This window comes from Nomascus leucogenys, chromosome 13 (genome assembly GCF_006542625.1).
Source record: "Nomascus leucogenys isolate Asia chromosome 13, Asia_NLE_v1, whole genome shotgun sequence".
In the NCBI taxonomy this organism is placed as follows: Eukaryota; Metazoa; Chordata; class Mammalia; order Primates; family Hylobatidae; genus Nomascus; species Nomascus leucogenys.
Genome location: NC_044393.1, coordinates 41,315,076 through 41,332,370, shown reverse-complemented (window position 1 = coordinate 41,332,370; position 17,295 = coordinate 41,315,076).

Sequence of the window (17,295 nt, the reverse complement as noted above, 5' to 3'; positions counted from 1 at the left end):
CAGGAGAGGTAAGCAGACTGGGTTTGGCGGATGAGCAGACATCAATTCCTGCCAGACCTTGCACACCCTGCTGAAGGATTTCTATTTTACTCCAAATGAAGTGAGAAGCCTTTGAAATGTTAGGACATGACCAGACACCTTTTATATGATTAGAAGGCTGCCATGGCCACAGGGAAGGAACAGGCTTTTAGTCAGTGAGAATGGGAGGGTGGAGAAGAGTCAGGAGGACATTGCAGTTGCTCAGGAAAGAGAGGACAGTGACCTGGGCCTGTGCAGTGGTCGGGAGGTGGAGCACAGGAGACTCAGGATGCCTGTGAGAGGCGGCGGGGCAGGACTTGCTGAGGGCTGGAGTGAGGGTGCAGTGGGGAGGAAAGAACGGAACTCCAGCCCAGGCCTGAGTAAGTCACAGGATGGTTACTCAGCCAAGGCAGAGGTGAGGATGAGCAGATTGTCAGGGCTGGGGCTTTGGAGAGGAATCCAGAGTTGTCCTCACAGAGTGTTGGGACATTATGCATGTAGGAATGTGGATCTCAAATGCTACTCCCTGGATCCAGCCTAGAGGTTCAGGCTTTACGAGAGTGCAGGGGAGGACACCTCTCAATTTTGATCATGGCCTTCATTTGGCACATGGCTTTCCATTATGAATTAGTGGTAGTCAATTTTAATCTTTGCCAACCATATTTGGAAAATCATCATTAGCAATTCTTAATCTAAAAAAGCATGAACTACAGGAACCCAGAGTCTATAACCCATGGCTTGGAAGGTGTCTGAAAGGGATCCTGGGCTGTGTCAGAGTTGGCAGGCAGGGTGAGTGGCTGATTTCTGAGAGATGGAGGGCATATGACAGGAACTAAGGTGGGAAGAGTCTCGCAGAGTGGCAATCATCCAACCCCACGAGAAAGAAAAGGACAATATGTTGAAATGTGACACATGAGGATGAAGACATCATGAAGAGACTCCTCCAAGGTCGCAGATAAACCAAAAGCTACAGGGGAATTCCTGTGCCCGCAGCCACCTGCCCTGTAAATCCTGCTGGGTTCATGAGTTTAAAGAGAACCTCTGTAAGCTGGGGCCTGCATCCTCCACTTCACCACCTTGAACACCAGAGGGCAGCATTCACCCACGGATGACAGTCCCCTCAGGCGCCTTCTACTCCAGCTTCACCCTGGAGAGCAGGCTCTGAAGGTGGCCCTGGTGTGACATAGGCCCTGGGTTCGACATAGGGCCTTGAAGGAAGAAACTCTACAGACTAAATACTCCCTAGCGCTGTACGGGTTCTGCGGAGGCCCCTCTGCTTGGCTCTGTCCTTGCTGCTCTGGGCTACCTGGGTGTGCAGGGTTATATTGTTCAGAGCAATGGCCAGTGGATGGCACAGCCTCCTGTTCCTGCAGCTCTCCCCACGGCCCCTGCTGGACAAGCCCAGAATCGACCCTCTCAGAAGACAGGGACTCTCTCAGGCTGGGTGATGAACATGTGACACCTCTGTGGACAAGTCTGGTTTCTTTCCTCTCTTTCACTCTTCCCCCTTCCGCTGATCTCCCTGTTCACTCTCTTCCTCCCCTCCCCCTTTACTAAAGCTACCCATCTCCCAACTCCTTCTTATTCATGGTCCTTTCTGGAGGTCAGAGGCGTGAATGCCAGGAAAAATCTACTTTTGTTCCTGTGGTTAACAGGAACACGTGATCCTTTTGTGACAGACACAGTTTTCTATCCACGATGAGGTGTCTGAGGAGAAGATTCACCTGAGTCCCAACCTGATAAATCTCTAGACAGTAGAACTCTCTTACTGGTACCTGCTCAGGCCTGGTGCTTACATTCTGCTCCAAACAGCTTCATCCTCTCCCATAAAACATAATATCACCACCATCTCCATCCAAGTAATCACCATTATCATCGCCAAAATCACCACTGTCTCATCACCATCACCGTTATCACCACTGCTGTAACCATCATCATTAGTGTCACCATCACTATCTCCACCATCACCATCATCATCCTCAGTACCATCAGCACCATTATCCCCATTATCATCAACACCCCCATTACCACTATTACCATCACTGTCAGCCCCCATCACCATCACCACCATCACCATCAGTATCAACACCATTGCCACTGCCATCATTATTACTACTAACATCACCATCACCACTATCACCACGGCCACCACCATTACCATCATCACTACCATCACCACCACCATTGCCATCACCATCACCACAACAATCACCATGGTAATCCTCATCAGTAACACCATCATCATCATGATTACCATTACCAGTATCAACATGACCACCATAACCACCATCATCACCACATCACTATCTTCATTACCATCATCGTCACCATAATCACAGCCACTGTCACCACCATCATCACTACCATCAGCACCATCTTCTCCATTATCATCATTGCCATCACCATTACTGCCACCGCCATCACCATTCACCCTTTTGCCACATCATAACCACTGCCACCACCATCACCAACATTATCACCACCATCATCACTACCATCACCATGCTATGACCATTATCACCAACATGACCACTACAATCCCCATCATCACCGTCACTATCACCACCATTACTATCATCACCACAATCACCACCGCTGCTATAGCATCATCATTAGCATCTTCACCACCATCACCATCTCCATCTCCACAATACCATCATCATCACCATCATCATTGTCACTGTCACTGCCAAGTGTCAGCAGTTACTTTGCATTGGACATTGTGGTATGCACTTCATAGACCTCGTGTGATTTTACAGTCACTCTTATTCTATATTTTATACAGCAAAAGAAGGTGGTAATTGGCTTTGTAAAATTATAACTGCCTTCTATTCTTAGAACTATTTTGAAATCAATAAAAGAGAAGACTTATTTTATTTCTCATCTCCCACATTGCTGGATCCTGTGTAGATAGGTCTGGTCTGGACATCCACAGTGAAGTCCTCACTGGTCCACTGGTCTCCACCCTTAGATTCTGTTTCTCTGGTTCTCAAATGTTCTGAAAGCCACATCCCCTGCCACATGAAGCCCTGGAAACTTGCCCTCTGTGGCTTCCCTCCAGCGTTTGCCCATCGCCCAGCTTGGCCTCTAAAGAAGCTGGACTTCCTTGATGTTCTCAGACACATCCTGTCCAAGCTTATATGAATTTGCCCTTCAGGAAAGTGCACCTGTAGCTCCCCATCCACCATAGATCTTTGCCTCTTCAAATATAACATGCTTCTCAAGTTCAGGTCTACATGAAACTTTTCTATAAATCCTTCTCTGGTCCATGTAACCAGGTGTGAACCTTTTGATCTTGGTCTCCTACAGCACTTTTATGTTCACTATAGGCATTTATCATCCTCCTCGCATGGTCTTTCTTACTTGTGTGTATATTTCTGTCCCCCACCAGTCCAAGAGGTCCTGGAGAGCAAGGACTGAGTTTCTTCCCCATGTGGTTTGCCTTTCAGGGATCACCGAGATAATCACAAACAAAAACTAGCAAATAATCATAATGTCACCTTACAATGAACTTAACATTCAATGATTTATTATAGCATCACATAACTACTTAGTAGTTACTATTACTGTCTCCATTTTACAGATAAAGAAATTGAACCACAGAGAGGTAAGTATTACAAAGCTGCACAGCTTACAAGTGGAAGAACCAGGCTTTTTAACCCATGTAGTCTGGTTTCATGCTTTTGGCATGAGGTTAGATGTCCCAGCAGTCCCCAGTCCTCAATACCTTTGGATACTTGGCAAATTCTATCGTGGGCCCAGTTTGACAGCTTTTGAGCTGGAGCTCAGTGCTTGAAACCTCCGAAACTCCAGGGTCATCCCTCCTCATATGGTACTTGACACTTATTCATACCAATGTGTTTTGGCCCAGACTCTCTATTTTGGAATTCCCTTCCCCTATGTCACCCCATTGATTCCTCTTCAACTTTTGTGATTCCACAGAAATTACATTCTCCATAACGATAACTGTCAAGATTGGGCCACCCAGAGGGAGACCTTGTAACCAGAATTCAATTGCAAGTGGCTTATCTGGAAGGCAGTCCCAGGGTACACTCCTAGGACAGTGAGGAAATGAAACAGGGATGAGAAGGTGGTCAATAGTATGAGTGTGAGCTGTCAGGCTACTGCTATGCAGCTCATTTCTGCTGGGAACTTCTGGGAGATTGTGTTTGACATGTCAGCTGGTGAAAGTCCTTGTTGGAGAATGTGCCAGGATATTAGTTACCTTGCACTTACTTGGGCTATTTGTACAAGTAAATGGGTAGAGATACTGGCAATTGGAAGGTGGGCTGATAGGTGCTGAGGTAGACAGGACCCAGGAATGTGGGCAGCTTGTCCTCCTCCCCCAGCCTCTCTGTGGGTTTGGTTCCCTTCTCTGGGCTCTCCAGTGCCCTATTCTTTCTTCTGATTTCCACTTCCCTGTGTAGCCGACCTGACAACCATTGAGGGTGGAAGACTCAGATCTTCCTCCTTGATTTCTCCAGCACCTAATTGAACATCTACCACACAGCACATGCTCAAGAATACAGGAAGAGGACACGATTAGGCCCATTTTATGACAAGCCTGAAAATTTTCCATAAATCATTATTTAGCAACTTTAATTTATGGACAATTTTTCTTGAATAATTAAAAGAGAAACATTTTATAAAAGTTGCAGGAACAGAAAGCAAATAGCTTTATATCATTTAAAAAAGATCACACAGAAAAGTTAAAATGTCTATAAAGGAAATGAGAGACAAGGAAAATTGTAATCATTAGCTTGGAGGCCCAAAAGTAAAATAAGGTAAAGGTGAAAATGAATCACAGGTGCTATGAAGCTCATTCCATTCCCTGAAACAAGGAATCGGTAAGAGAGGCAACCCGAAGCCACATGCCAGCACCCAGGCAGTTCCAAGTGGGTTCAGGGCAAAATAATCTTAGCATCTTGGTGAACTTGTTGGGTGAAAACACAAATGATCATCAAGGTACTCTGCCCAGGTGATTATATATATATATATATATATATATATATATATATATATAGAGAGAGAGAGAGAGAGAGAGAGAGAGATAGAGAGAGAGAGAGAGAGAGAGTGATGGAGTCTCACTCTGTCATCCAAGCTGCAGTGCAGTGGCACGATCTCAGCTAACTACAATCAGGCGGAATCCTAGATTCAAGCGATTCTCCTGCCTCAGCCCCCCAAGTAGCTGGGACCGCAGGTATGCGCTACCATGCCCGGCTAATTTTTGTATTTTTAGTAGAGACAGGGTTTCACTATGTTGGCCAGGCTGGTCTGGAACTCCTGACATCAAGTGATTCACCTGCCTTGACCTCCCAAAGTGCTGGGATTATAGGCGTGAGCCATCCCCCCTGTGAGGTGACTGTATTTTATTATACTTCTATTATTTGGTTTCAGGTTCACTATGTCCAAAATGTCTGGGGAAGCGGAGGTGGTGAGCAGGGACAAAGTGGGATCTGAGCTGTGCTATTGCTTGCCTGGTACCCTGGTGCTGTGGGCAGAAGCCCAGACATCTGCCTGGTGTGATTGGGTGGGCATTTGTGCTAGTCATTAGGGCTGTCCCTTGAGTGCTTCTGTTTCTTATGGGTACAAGACAGGATTGTCCTTCCCCTTCTTTTGAGTTTGTTGTAGTCATGACCTGCTTTGGTCAATGTAATAGAAGAATAAGTGGCATCTGTTACTTGCAGTTGCACTTGGGGAAAGCTGGTGTCATTGCCTTGGCCCCTGATACTGTTGTGAGGGTGTCTTCTCCATCATCTTGGGGTCCAGAGTGAGCACAACATAGTTCAGCACCCCCCGACACACATGCAGTACAAATAGCAGTCACAATAATGGAATGGCGTGTTGCTTTCTTAAGTCCCTGATACTTTTTTCGTTACCACAGCATAACCCAGCTCATCTTGACTGATGCCACCATTTCGAGATAAGAGAAATGAATGAGACTGAGAAAAATTAAGATATTTTCCCATGATTGGACATTGTGTTCCTACCCGTGTTGTGCTTGCCTTATAGGTATGTGTTCTGATTTTGACAATTAAGATATAGACAAAATGAGGGCAGAAATGTTTGATTGTTTGCTAAAAGCAGGTGAAGGAGAAAGAGAATTAAACAGAGAGGAAGAAGATATGTAAGGAGGAAAAGCAATAAACTAGGAACCAAGCACATGTAATCTTCATAATTTCTTGGAATTTTCTTCCCTTTTAAAACTTTGTTTTATTTTAAAAAAGGAAGGGGGATCTTCTATTAATTTTGTAGGACATCTCATGCTTTTTATAAAACAGAGTTTTATTCATTTTCCACGAAATACAAATATTTATTGCCCGTCTACTATAGGCTATACATTGACTTTTGTTCTGCATGATGCTCCTCATTTAAAAAGGTATAATTTGTCAACATTCAGTTCATAGATTTATAGCCAAGTATTTTCCGTATACCTATTGGTTTCACTTTGATCTCCTATAGTCAGAAAAAGAAAACAACCAAGAAGAGACTTTAATAACTAATTATAAGATAAGCACTAAGAGTCTTGCTTTAGGCTTCTGTGTACACTGTACAGTTTGTTTTGAAATTATTTTTGTGTTCATTCATTCATTTCTCTAATTTTTTTCCAGTTGAAAGAGAGTTTACTTAAATGCAGAGATCAAGCAGAGTAGAGTACAGGACACACTTTCAAGTTGCCTTGGGGACTGCTCTGTAGAACAAAAAAGAAACTCAAGATTTTAAGGAAAAAAAGTACAAATGAAGAGAAGGCATGATTACAAAATTGTTGATCAGTAATTCTCATTGGTTTACAGAAATAACAGTGGCTAATAATCGGCTATACATTGTTGAATTATAGGATGCATGGCATTTAAAAATGTATTTATTTAAAACTATTTTTTTTTAGATTTTTCATGGATTTTGGGGTACAGGTTCAGTTGTGTTACATGGATATATTGTGTAGAGGTGATATCTGGGCTTTTAGTGTAACATTACCCAAATAATATACATTGTACCCGATAGGCAGCATTTCACTTTCACCCTCATTCTATCCTCCCACCATTTGGAGCCTCCAATGTCTATCATTCCACTCAGTATGTCCATGTCCATGGTTTAGCGCCTATGTATAAGTGGGAACATGCAGTTCTTGATTTTCTGTTTCTGAGTCATTTCACTAAGGGTAATGGCCTCCAGTTCCATACACATTGCTGCAAAAGTCATAATTTCATCCACTTCTATGGCTGAATAGTATTCCGTGGCATATATCTACCAGATTGTTTTATTCAATGATGTGTTGATGGACACTTAGGTTGATTTCACAACTTTGCTATTCTGAATTGTGCTACAATAAACATATGAATGCAGAAGGCTTTTTTATATAATGATTTCTTTCTTTTTGGGGGGTTCATAGGCATTAGTGGAATTGCTGAATTGAAGAGTAGTTCTATTTTTAGTTTCCTAGAAATTATGATACTGTTTTCCATAGTGGTGATACTAATTACACACCGACCAATACATCTTTTCCAACATCTTGCTTTTTGACCTTTTATGAGACAGGGTTTCCCTCTGTTGCCCAGGCTGAAGTGCAGTGGCATGATCATAGGTCACTGCAGCCCCAAACTCTTGGGCTCAAGGCGTCCTCCTGGCTCTGCCTCCTGAGTAGCAAGGACTACAGGCCCACACCACCACACCTGGATATTTTTGTTTTTTTCTTGTTTGTTAAAACAAGGTCTCACTATGTTGCCCAGGCTTATCTTGAATGCCTGGGCTCAAGTGATCCACCCACCTCAGCTTCTCAAAATACTGTGATGACAGGCATGAACCACTGCACTTGGCCATTTTTTGACTGTTTAATAACAGCCATTGTGACTAGTATAAGAAGGTATGGCATTGTGGCTTTAATTGTCATTTCTCTGATATTTAATTATGTTAAGCATTTTCATATGTTTGCCATTTGTATGTCTTTTATTAAAAACTGGCTGTTCATACCCTATGCCCACTTTTTAATGGGGTTATTCTTGTTTTTCTTGTTGAGTTGTTTGAGTTCCTTGTAGAGTCTGGATATCAGCTCTTTGTCAGATATGCTGTTGGCAAAACTTTTCTCCCATTCTGCAGGTTGTTTGTTTACTGAGAATTATTTCTTTTGCTGTACAGAAGGTTTTTAGTTTTATTAAGTCCCATTTCTCTGTTTTTGCTTTTGTTGTATTTTATTTTGAGGACTTCATCATAAATTCTTTGCCTAGACCAATAGTTAGAAGAGTTTTTCCTATGTTGTCTTCTAAAGATTTTTTAGTTTCAGTTCTTACATTTAAGTCTTTAATCCACCTTGAGTTAATTTTTGTATGTGATGGAAGGTAAGAGGCCAGTTTCATTAATCTACATATGGCTCACCAATTATTCCAGCACCATTTATTGAACAGAATGTGATTTCCCTTTGTATAATTTTGTCAACTTTGTCAGAGATCAGTTGATTGTAGCTACATGGCTTTATTTTTCGGTATGTGTCTCTTTCTATTACATGACCATGCTGTTTTGGTTACTACAGCCTTGCAATATAATGTGATCTCTCCAATTTTATTCTCTTTGCTTAGCAGTACTTTGGGTATTCAGGATCTTTTATTGGTTCCATGTGAATTTTAGGACTTTTTTTTCTAATTCTATGAAGAATGACATTGGTAGTTTGATAGTAATTTAATTGAATCTGTAGATAGCTTGGGCAGTATGGTCATTTTAATGATACTGATTCTCCCAATCTATAAGCATGGGGTTTTAAAATTTATTTGTGCCATCTATTATTTCTTTCTTCAGTGTTTTGTAGTTCTCTTTGTGGAGATTTTTCACTTCCTAGGTTAAATGTATTTCTAGGTATTTTATTACTTTTTGTAGCTATTATGAATTGGATTGAGTTCTGATTTGGTTCTCAGCTTGGTCATTATTGTTATGTAGAAATGCTACTGATTTTTGTACATTAATTTTGTACCCTGAAACTTTCAGGAAGAAATTTATCAAATCGAAGAGTCTTTTGGGGGAATCCTTAGGGTTTTCTAGGTATGAGATCATATCATTAAAAAAACCCAGAAAATTTGACTCCCTCTTTTACAACTTGGATGTATTTCTTTCTTTCTTCTGCCTGATTGCTTTAGCTAGCACTTCCAATAGTATGTTGAATAGGAGTAGTTGTAGTGGGTATCCTTGCCTTGTTCCTATTCTTAGGGAAAATGCTTTCAACTTTTCTTCATTCAGAATAATGTTGGCTTTGGGTTTGTCATATATGGCATTTATTGTTTTGAGGTATGTTCCTTATAAGCCTAGTTTGTTAAGGGTCTTTATTATGAAGAGATGCTGGATTTTGTTGAATGCCTTTTTCTGAATCTTTTGATATGATCACATGGGTTTTGTTTTTAATTCTGTTTATGTGGTGAATCTTTTTTTTTGATTTGTGTATGTTGAATCAATCTTGCATCTCTGGAATAAAACCCACTCAATCTTGGTGTATTATGTCTTTTCTATGCTGTTGGATTTTGTGTGGTAGCATTTTGTTGAGGATTTTTACTTCTATGTTTGTTAGAGATTTTGGTTTGTAGTTTTTTGTTGTTGTTGTTTTTGGTTGTGTCCTTGTCTATCTTTGGTATCTGTGCATTGCTGGCTTCATAGAATAATTTAGAGAAGACTCCCTTTTTGGAACAGTTTCAGTAAGATTGACATCAGTTTTGTCTTGTACATCTGATAGAATTTGGCTGTGAACTCTTCTGGTCCTAGGCTTTTTTTTTTTTTTTTTGGGGAGCTTTTTTTTTCTTACTAATTCAATTTTATTACTCATTATTGGTCTGTTCAAAATTTCTATTTCTTCCCGGTTGAACCCTAGGGGGTTGTATATATCCAGAAATACATCTATTTCTTCTGAATTTTCTCATTTGATCGCATAGAGATGCTCCGAGTAGTCTTTGATAATCTTTTGTATTCCTGTTGTATCAGTTGTAATGACACCTTTATCTCTTCTGCTTGCACTTGTTTGAATCTTCCCTCTTTTTTTGTTGGTTAATCTAGCTAGTGGTCTATTGATTTTGCTGATCTTTTCAAACAACCAACTTCATTTCATTGATTCTGTTTTTTTGGTATCAATTTCAATTAGTCCTTTTCTGATCATTACTTTTTTTCTTTCACTAGCCTTGGGTGTGGTTTGTTCTTTTTTCTCAAGTTTCTTGAGGTATAACCTTAAGTTGCTTATTTGAGATCTTCTATCTTTTTCATGTAGGCAGTTAATGTTATAAACTTCCCTCTTAGCACTGATTTGGTTGTTTTTCAGACATTTTTGCAACCTATATCTTTATTTTTATTCATTTACAATTTTTTTGATGTCGGTCTTAATTTCATCATTGACCCAACAGTCATTCAGAAGCAGATCATTTAATTTTCATGTATTCATATAGTTTTGAGTATTCCTCTTAGTGTTGATCTGTATTTTTATTTCACTGTGGTTCAAGAAGATACTTGATATGATTTCAATTTTTTTACATTTCTTGAGATTTTCCTTGTGGCCTAGCATATGACAAATTTTTGAGAATGTTTCATGCATACATGAGAAGACTGTATATCCTGAGGTTGTAGGGTAGAATATTCTGTAAATATCTGTTCGGTCCATTTGCTCTAGAGTTCAACTTAATTCCAGAATTTATTTTTGTTGATTTCCTACCTCAACGAACTGTCTAGTTCCGTCAATGGGCTATTGATGTCCCCTTCTTATACTGTATTGGTATCTATCTCTTTTTTAGGTGTAGTAGTATTTGTTTTATGAATCTAGGTGTTTCAATGTTTGGTGCAAATTTGGTGCAAATTGGTATTTGGAATTGTTAGATCTTCTCAAATAACTTTCTTTTATCATTATATAATTACCTTCTTTGTCTCATTTATAGATTTTTCTATATTTTTTACTTTTTCTTCTCTCTCTGGAATACCTGTCACTCCTAGTTTTACATGCTTTTTATATGGTCCCATATTTCTTAAAATCTTTAATTATTAAAATTGTTTTCCTTTATTTTTGTCTGACTGGGTTAATTTGAAAGACCTTCTTTCCGTCTCTAAAATAATTTATTCTGCTTTGGTCAAGCCTACTATTGATGCTTTTAACTGGATTTTTAAATTTCACCGAAACATTTTTTACTTCTAGTAGTCACGTGGGTTTTTAAAAATCTATCTCTTTTTTCATATCTTGAATTGTATTTCTGATTTATGCTGGTTTTCAATTTTCTCTTGTATTATATTGTGCTTTTTAAAAATCAGTATTTTAAATTCTTTATCACGCATTTCAAAAAAATTATTTTCCTGAAGACCCATTGGTGGTGAGTTAGTCTGGTCCTTTTGAGGTGCAGTTACACTCTGCTTTTCCATACTTTTGGAATTTTTTCTCTCGTTCCTTCTCATCTGCAAAAGCTATCTCTGTTTCTAATTTTTAACTTTACTTTCATTTGGAAGAGATGTTATTGTTTTTTCCTTTTCTCCCTTGAGAATGTGTATAATGTGTGCTGAGGTTCAACTTTGGTTCTGGGTGCTTTCATTGTCAAAGGTTCTGTGTATGTTCCTTGTTTATAGATAGTCTTTGTATGGTGGCTTTCTTAGATGTTGGTTGTAGTAGTGGTGGAGGGACAAACGAGTGGGCTCACTGTCTCCTACAAGTCCAGTATGGCTGAGATCTCAGGAAGCGTATCTCATTCTCCAGTGCTATGCATTTGTCTGCAGATTTTCTATTAGATTGTGCCATTTATTTTCCAAGCCAGTGGATAGTGCTTATGGATAAGAACCAGCTAAGGCTGATGCAGATGGGGCATATACTTGATCTTTGTTTATGGTGAGATGCTTTCTGTTGCCTCAGGCAATGGGCTATGTTGTGGAATGCACAGTGGTGTGAGCTCCCGGTACAGTCCTGGACTGAGGGACCAAGCTGGCTTGGGCCAGAGAATGCAGACGTGCCTACATGTCCACCAGTGGTAGGTGCAAGCACTATCTCTGAGGGCAAATAAAGAGGCAGCTGCAAAACATCCAGAGATCTGCCTGGGTATGGAGGGGATAATCCTCTGCTGCCCAGTGTCCTCTGCCTGGGAAGGGAGTGGTAACCTACCCTCCTAATCTACAAAAGTGAGTACTACACATGCCTGAAGATATGTCCAGGCATGGAGTACAGTGGGTGCTGCTCATTCAAGACCTATGCACCTGAAGGGAGGGGTGGCTAAGGCTCCTAATCCGGGTGAGAAGGTTCTCCAAATGGCTGGGGATGTGCCCAGCATGGAGTGGAGAGGCTGCTGCTACACCAAGATCTCTGCATGAGAAGGGAGGGACAGCTCAGGTTCCTATTCCAGGTAAGTGGATACTCAACATACCTGGAAATATCCCCATGCATGACAGAGAGGGCACTGCTGTACCAAGATTTCTGCATAGGACAAGAGAAGTGACTCAGGATTCCAGTCCAGTAGAGCAGGTGCGCTGAATGCTTGGAACTATGCCCTGGAGAGGAGTAGAAAAGTACAGATGCACCAAGATCTCTGCATTAGAAGGGAAAGGCAACTTATGCTCCTAATCCAGGTGACGGGTTCACTGAATTTCTGAAATTATGCCTGGTTGTGGAGTGAAGAGGGTGCTTCTGCACCATGATGTCTGCACAGCAATGGAGGGGTGACCCAGGATCTTAATCTAGGTGAGCAGATGGGCCGGAGCAAAAAAATTTGCTGCAGAGTGGAGAAATGGCCGTTGCAACAAGGTCTTTCAACAAGTGTTGAATGTTGGGAAATATGCCCAGGCTTGGACCTGAGGGGGGTTGTTGCTTTGCCAAGTTATTTGCAAGATAAGGGAGCTGTGGCCCACACTCCCAGTTCAGACCAGCAGCTCAAAACTAGTGGGACACACCTCCCAACTGACAAAGGGGGCAGGCTGAGGCACCCAGAAATGCCACCCACAGACAAGTCCAAGTCTGTAAAGCTGTTCCTGGCCGTAGTTCCTATCACACAGGAAAAATTGTGGCTTCAGCTACTCTCTTCGGTATGGATTTCTATTTTGTCTTCTTGGTATTGATTTCTATTTTTATTCCACTGTGGTCTGAGAGTACAGTTAGTATGGTTTTATTTATTTTTTTTAATTTATTGAGACCTGCTTTATGGCTGAGCATGTGGTCTGTCTTAGAGTATGCTCTGTGGGCTCATGAGAAGAATGTATGTTCTGTGGTTGATGGGTGGAGTATTCTGTAGATGTCTCCTAGGTCCAATTGGTCAAGTATCAAGTTTAAATCCAGAATTTGTTTGTTAGTTTTCTACCTTGATGATCTATCTAATACTTCCAGCGGGATGTTGAAGTACCCCATTATTATTCTGTGGTTAATTCTTTTTGTAGGCCTGGACATACTTGTTTATGAATCTGTTGGCTGCAATGTTGGGTGCATATATGTTTAAGAATAATTAAGTTTTCTCATTTAATTGAACCCTTTGACATCATGTAATGCCCTTCTTTGTCCTCTTTAAGTTGCTGTTCTGGGTTTAAGGTCTGTTTCATCTGATGTAAAAATAGCAACTCTCTCCCTTTTTTGTTTTCTATTCGTGTGATAGATCTCCCTCCAACCCTTTATGTTGAGACCATGGGTGTCATTGCATGTGAGATGGATATTTTGAAGACAGCAGGTGGATGGGTCTGGGTTTTTAAATACAACTTGTAATCTGTGCCTTTTAAGTGGGGTATTTAGGCTGTTTGTAGTCAAGGTTAATTTTTGTTTGTTTGTTTGTTTGTTTGAGACAGTCTCACTTTATCACCCAGAATGGAGTGCAGTGGCACAATCTCGGCTCACTGCAAACTCTGCCTCCTGGGTTCAAGTGATTCTTCTGCCTCAGCCTCCCTAGCAGCTGGGATTACAGGTGCACACCACCATATCCAGCTATTTTTTTATATTTTTAATAGAGATGGGGCTTCACCATGCTGTCCAGACTGGTCTCGAACTCCTGACTTCATGATCCGTCTGCCTCAGCCTCTCAAAGTGCTGGGATTACAGACTTGAGCCACCGTGCCTGACCCAAGGTTAATATTTATATGTGAGTTTTTGATCCTATCATGAAGTTGGCACCTGGTTTCGTTGTAGTATGTACTGTTTGGTTGCTGTACAGCATCTCTGAGCTATATTTAACTGTAGTTTTGCAACAGAAGGTATTGTTCTCTTATTTCCATGCTTAGAACTCCCTTAAGCATCTCTTAAGACTGTTCTAGTGGTAACAAATTTTCTCAGTAACTGCTTGTCTGGAAAAAAATTTTTTTTTCTTCTTTGCTTATGAAGCTGAGGTTGATGGGATAGGACATTCTTGGTTGGAATCTATTGTCTTTAAGAATGCTGAAAATAGGTTATCCTCATGAAAATATACTCACTAATATGGTATGACAATAGTGCACCATGCAGTTTGTTTTTATTTTATGTTATTTTGTTTTTCATTTTACACAAGTGAGACCCAAGTTGTTTTATTTTTTTATGGGAATTTAATGAGATAGAATTTCTTGATTTTCACATTTGTAGGGTGCAAACCTCTATAGTGAACTACTCACAGCAAGGATGTATGCCTGTGAGGTGACACAAACCCGATGGATCAGACTTGGCCTCCATCCTCCTCTTATCCTGATGAAATCTCACAGCTCCAGACAACACAGATGTAAAACTTTGACCAACAGAAAGATGGCTTGAAAAAATGCTTCTTTCAGGACAAACTCTTTCTGTGCATTCCATGAGGTAATCAATATAGTATATAGCTATACATTTGCACAATTTTGAAGCCCACTACAACAGTGAGAGTTTTAAAATGCTGTGTTTAGTGAGCATTGTCAATAGAGTCTTTAAGATCATCAATCTTAAGTCAAGAAAGCTTAGAAAGTACTAAAATCTTAGCGCTCACATGAAAGAAAACTGGAAGCTTTTCCAAATTAGACAACAATCAGACAAATTTGCATAATATTACCTACATGAGTTTTGAAGCAGAAAGAAAATGTTATAAACCATGATTTTCACAAGTAGGATTGACTGTAGTATTTCATAATTTTGGATGATTGTAGTATTTATCAGAATTTTAAAGTGATCAAACTGAGTGGAAAGACCAGTTTATCTTTCTGCTATATTTATAGAAAATTCTATTATAAAATTAATGTTATGTGATGAAGCAAATAGTGACTCAACAGTTGAGTTTGAAAACATAGAAATAACTTACTACACTGTTGTGTCATGTAGTTAATTAATAAAAACATGTTAATAAGTAAAAAGAACACAAATTAAGGAAGGGCAAATCTGCCCTTTCATCTGCAGGGTGGTTGGATGGACTGATGAGGACAAAGCCAGTGGCATCATAACAGGAAACAATGTTTCTCTCAAGCTGCAGGTTTGAAATGTCAAACAGCTTCTTCCTTGGCTGACAACTGCTTTGGGACTCAATGGAAGACCTTGTTCTCTAGTGTCAGGGGCTCTCTGAAACTTTGTTTATCAATAAGAAGAACATCCCACTGCCTGGAGGATCTAGCTCCATGGTTACACAGAAGCACAGAGCTACAGAGAAGGGGTTTCTGGATGGAACATTCCACATCTGGCTGGACTTTATGGGTTCTAAAGACACAGGACCTAGGTCCACTTTGCAGACCAGACTTGACACTGGCTGCTTTTACACTAAGACCTGCCATGATCTGAGTCCATCACTGCAGCCTCAAAAATCCCTCCCCACAGTTTTATAATAACCTCTTTGCTTTGTTTTTTGAGTCATCTCAGGTTTCTTGATGTGAATTTATTCCCTTTTTGTTACAAGCCAATAATCCTGAGTCCGTTGACTGCAAAATCAGTTTTGGTGACTTATGCACTAGGATGTATACTATTTTTCTGGAATTTGGGATGATTGTGGTATTTATCCGGACTTCAAAATGAGTAATTTGTTGTGACTTATTTCCTTTTCTTAAATAAACACTAACTTTTGTGTTTAGTTTCTAATTGGTTATATTATGCTACTTTTCATGAAGATAACCCTCTGAATTATGTAAGCCTCAGACCTCACGGAACCTGGGTTGCCTGTGGTCATAGTGCTGAGAATCCACCTGCCCAAGGAATGAGCGCACTGGTTCCTGCTTCCCAGGCCTCCAATGGACTTATCCCTCCTTCCAGAGTGATTAATCTAGGCTGAAGGTGGAGTTTCTAACCTCAGTGGTTTTAGCCTTTTACCAAGAATGTGTGACATTATTATTGCTAAAGGAACTCTTAGAAGGGGTGCAATATTTCCAGAACATGACCCTCAGGAGCCTCCTTTACTCCCAAAACCCGGTAGCTTCCGGACAGAGCCCAAACCCTCAGCTTGGTCCAGAAGACGAAGATCCACATGCTCACCTTCAAGCCTCCCTGCCCCCTGCTCCCCTCCTAGGCAACAGACAAACAGGGAGATGGTGGAGGGAGCCCTCTACATAGGCAGACTTCCCCCTCCACTTCCCCAAGGAAGAGAGATGTCAGAAAAGTTACTGGTTTACACAAAATCACCTGTTCCTTGTGTCCTTGGATGGTGGTTGCTTATGTCAAGACAGACCCTGCACCAGGTAGAGAACCATGGGGATCTCCATGCAGGGAAGACTTCGCCCCTGACCACCATTCCTGGGCACATGCTGCTCTGCTCTCAGCCCCTCTCTTCCAACAGAAGCCTGAATCAGTGTGTGCACCCCCTGACCCCCTGACACTGAGTGAGGCCCAGACTCAGATCTCCTCAGCTCATGGCCTCCTGGGCACTGCTTCACTTTCTTCAACCCAAAACCTTGGTTAAATCCCGTGGGGGTAAAGAGGAAATAAAGCAGATGCTCCCCACTCTCCCTGCCAGACCATTCTCCACCTGGCTTTCTATGTGTGGCATATGGGGTGCTGGCCTCGGGGCTGTTTGGGCAGTTTCCCCTTTGTCATTTCCCCCTCGGTGTTTATGGCAGCCACCCTTGGTCAATGCAGCTCTAGGTGTGGAAGATAGTTGAGAGTCCTTCCCAGAGGCACCTGCCCTGAGGGCTGCACCCCTCAGCCCTGAAATAGCAAAGGGAAGGAGCCTGCTGGGTGGGCTAGGTCTTAGGACTGTAGCCTCTTCTTTGGAGCGCAACCACCCACTATTCTACTGAATGGTTTTGACACTAAGGTGATGTTATTTATTAATTAAAACATCCTTTGTGAAAAAAATGAGTGTCCACTGCATGACACTTTCATTTGTGTTTTAGCTTCTCCATCCCTACCAAGAAGCCTGACCTGAGTACTTGTATTAAATCCAAGTACAGAGAAAGGGC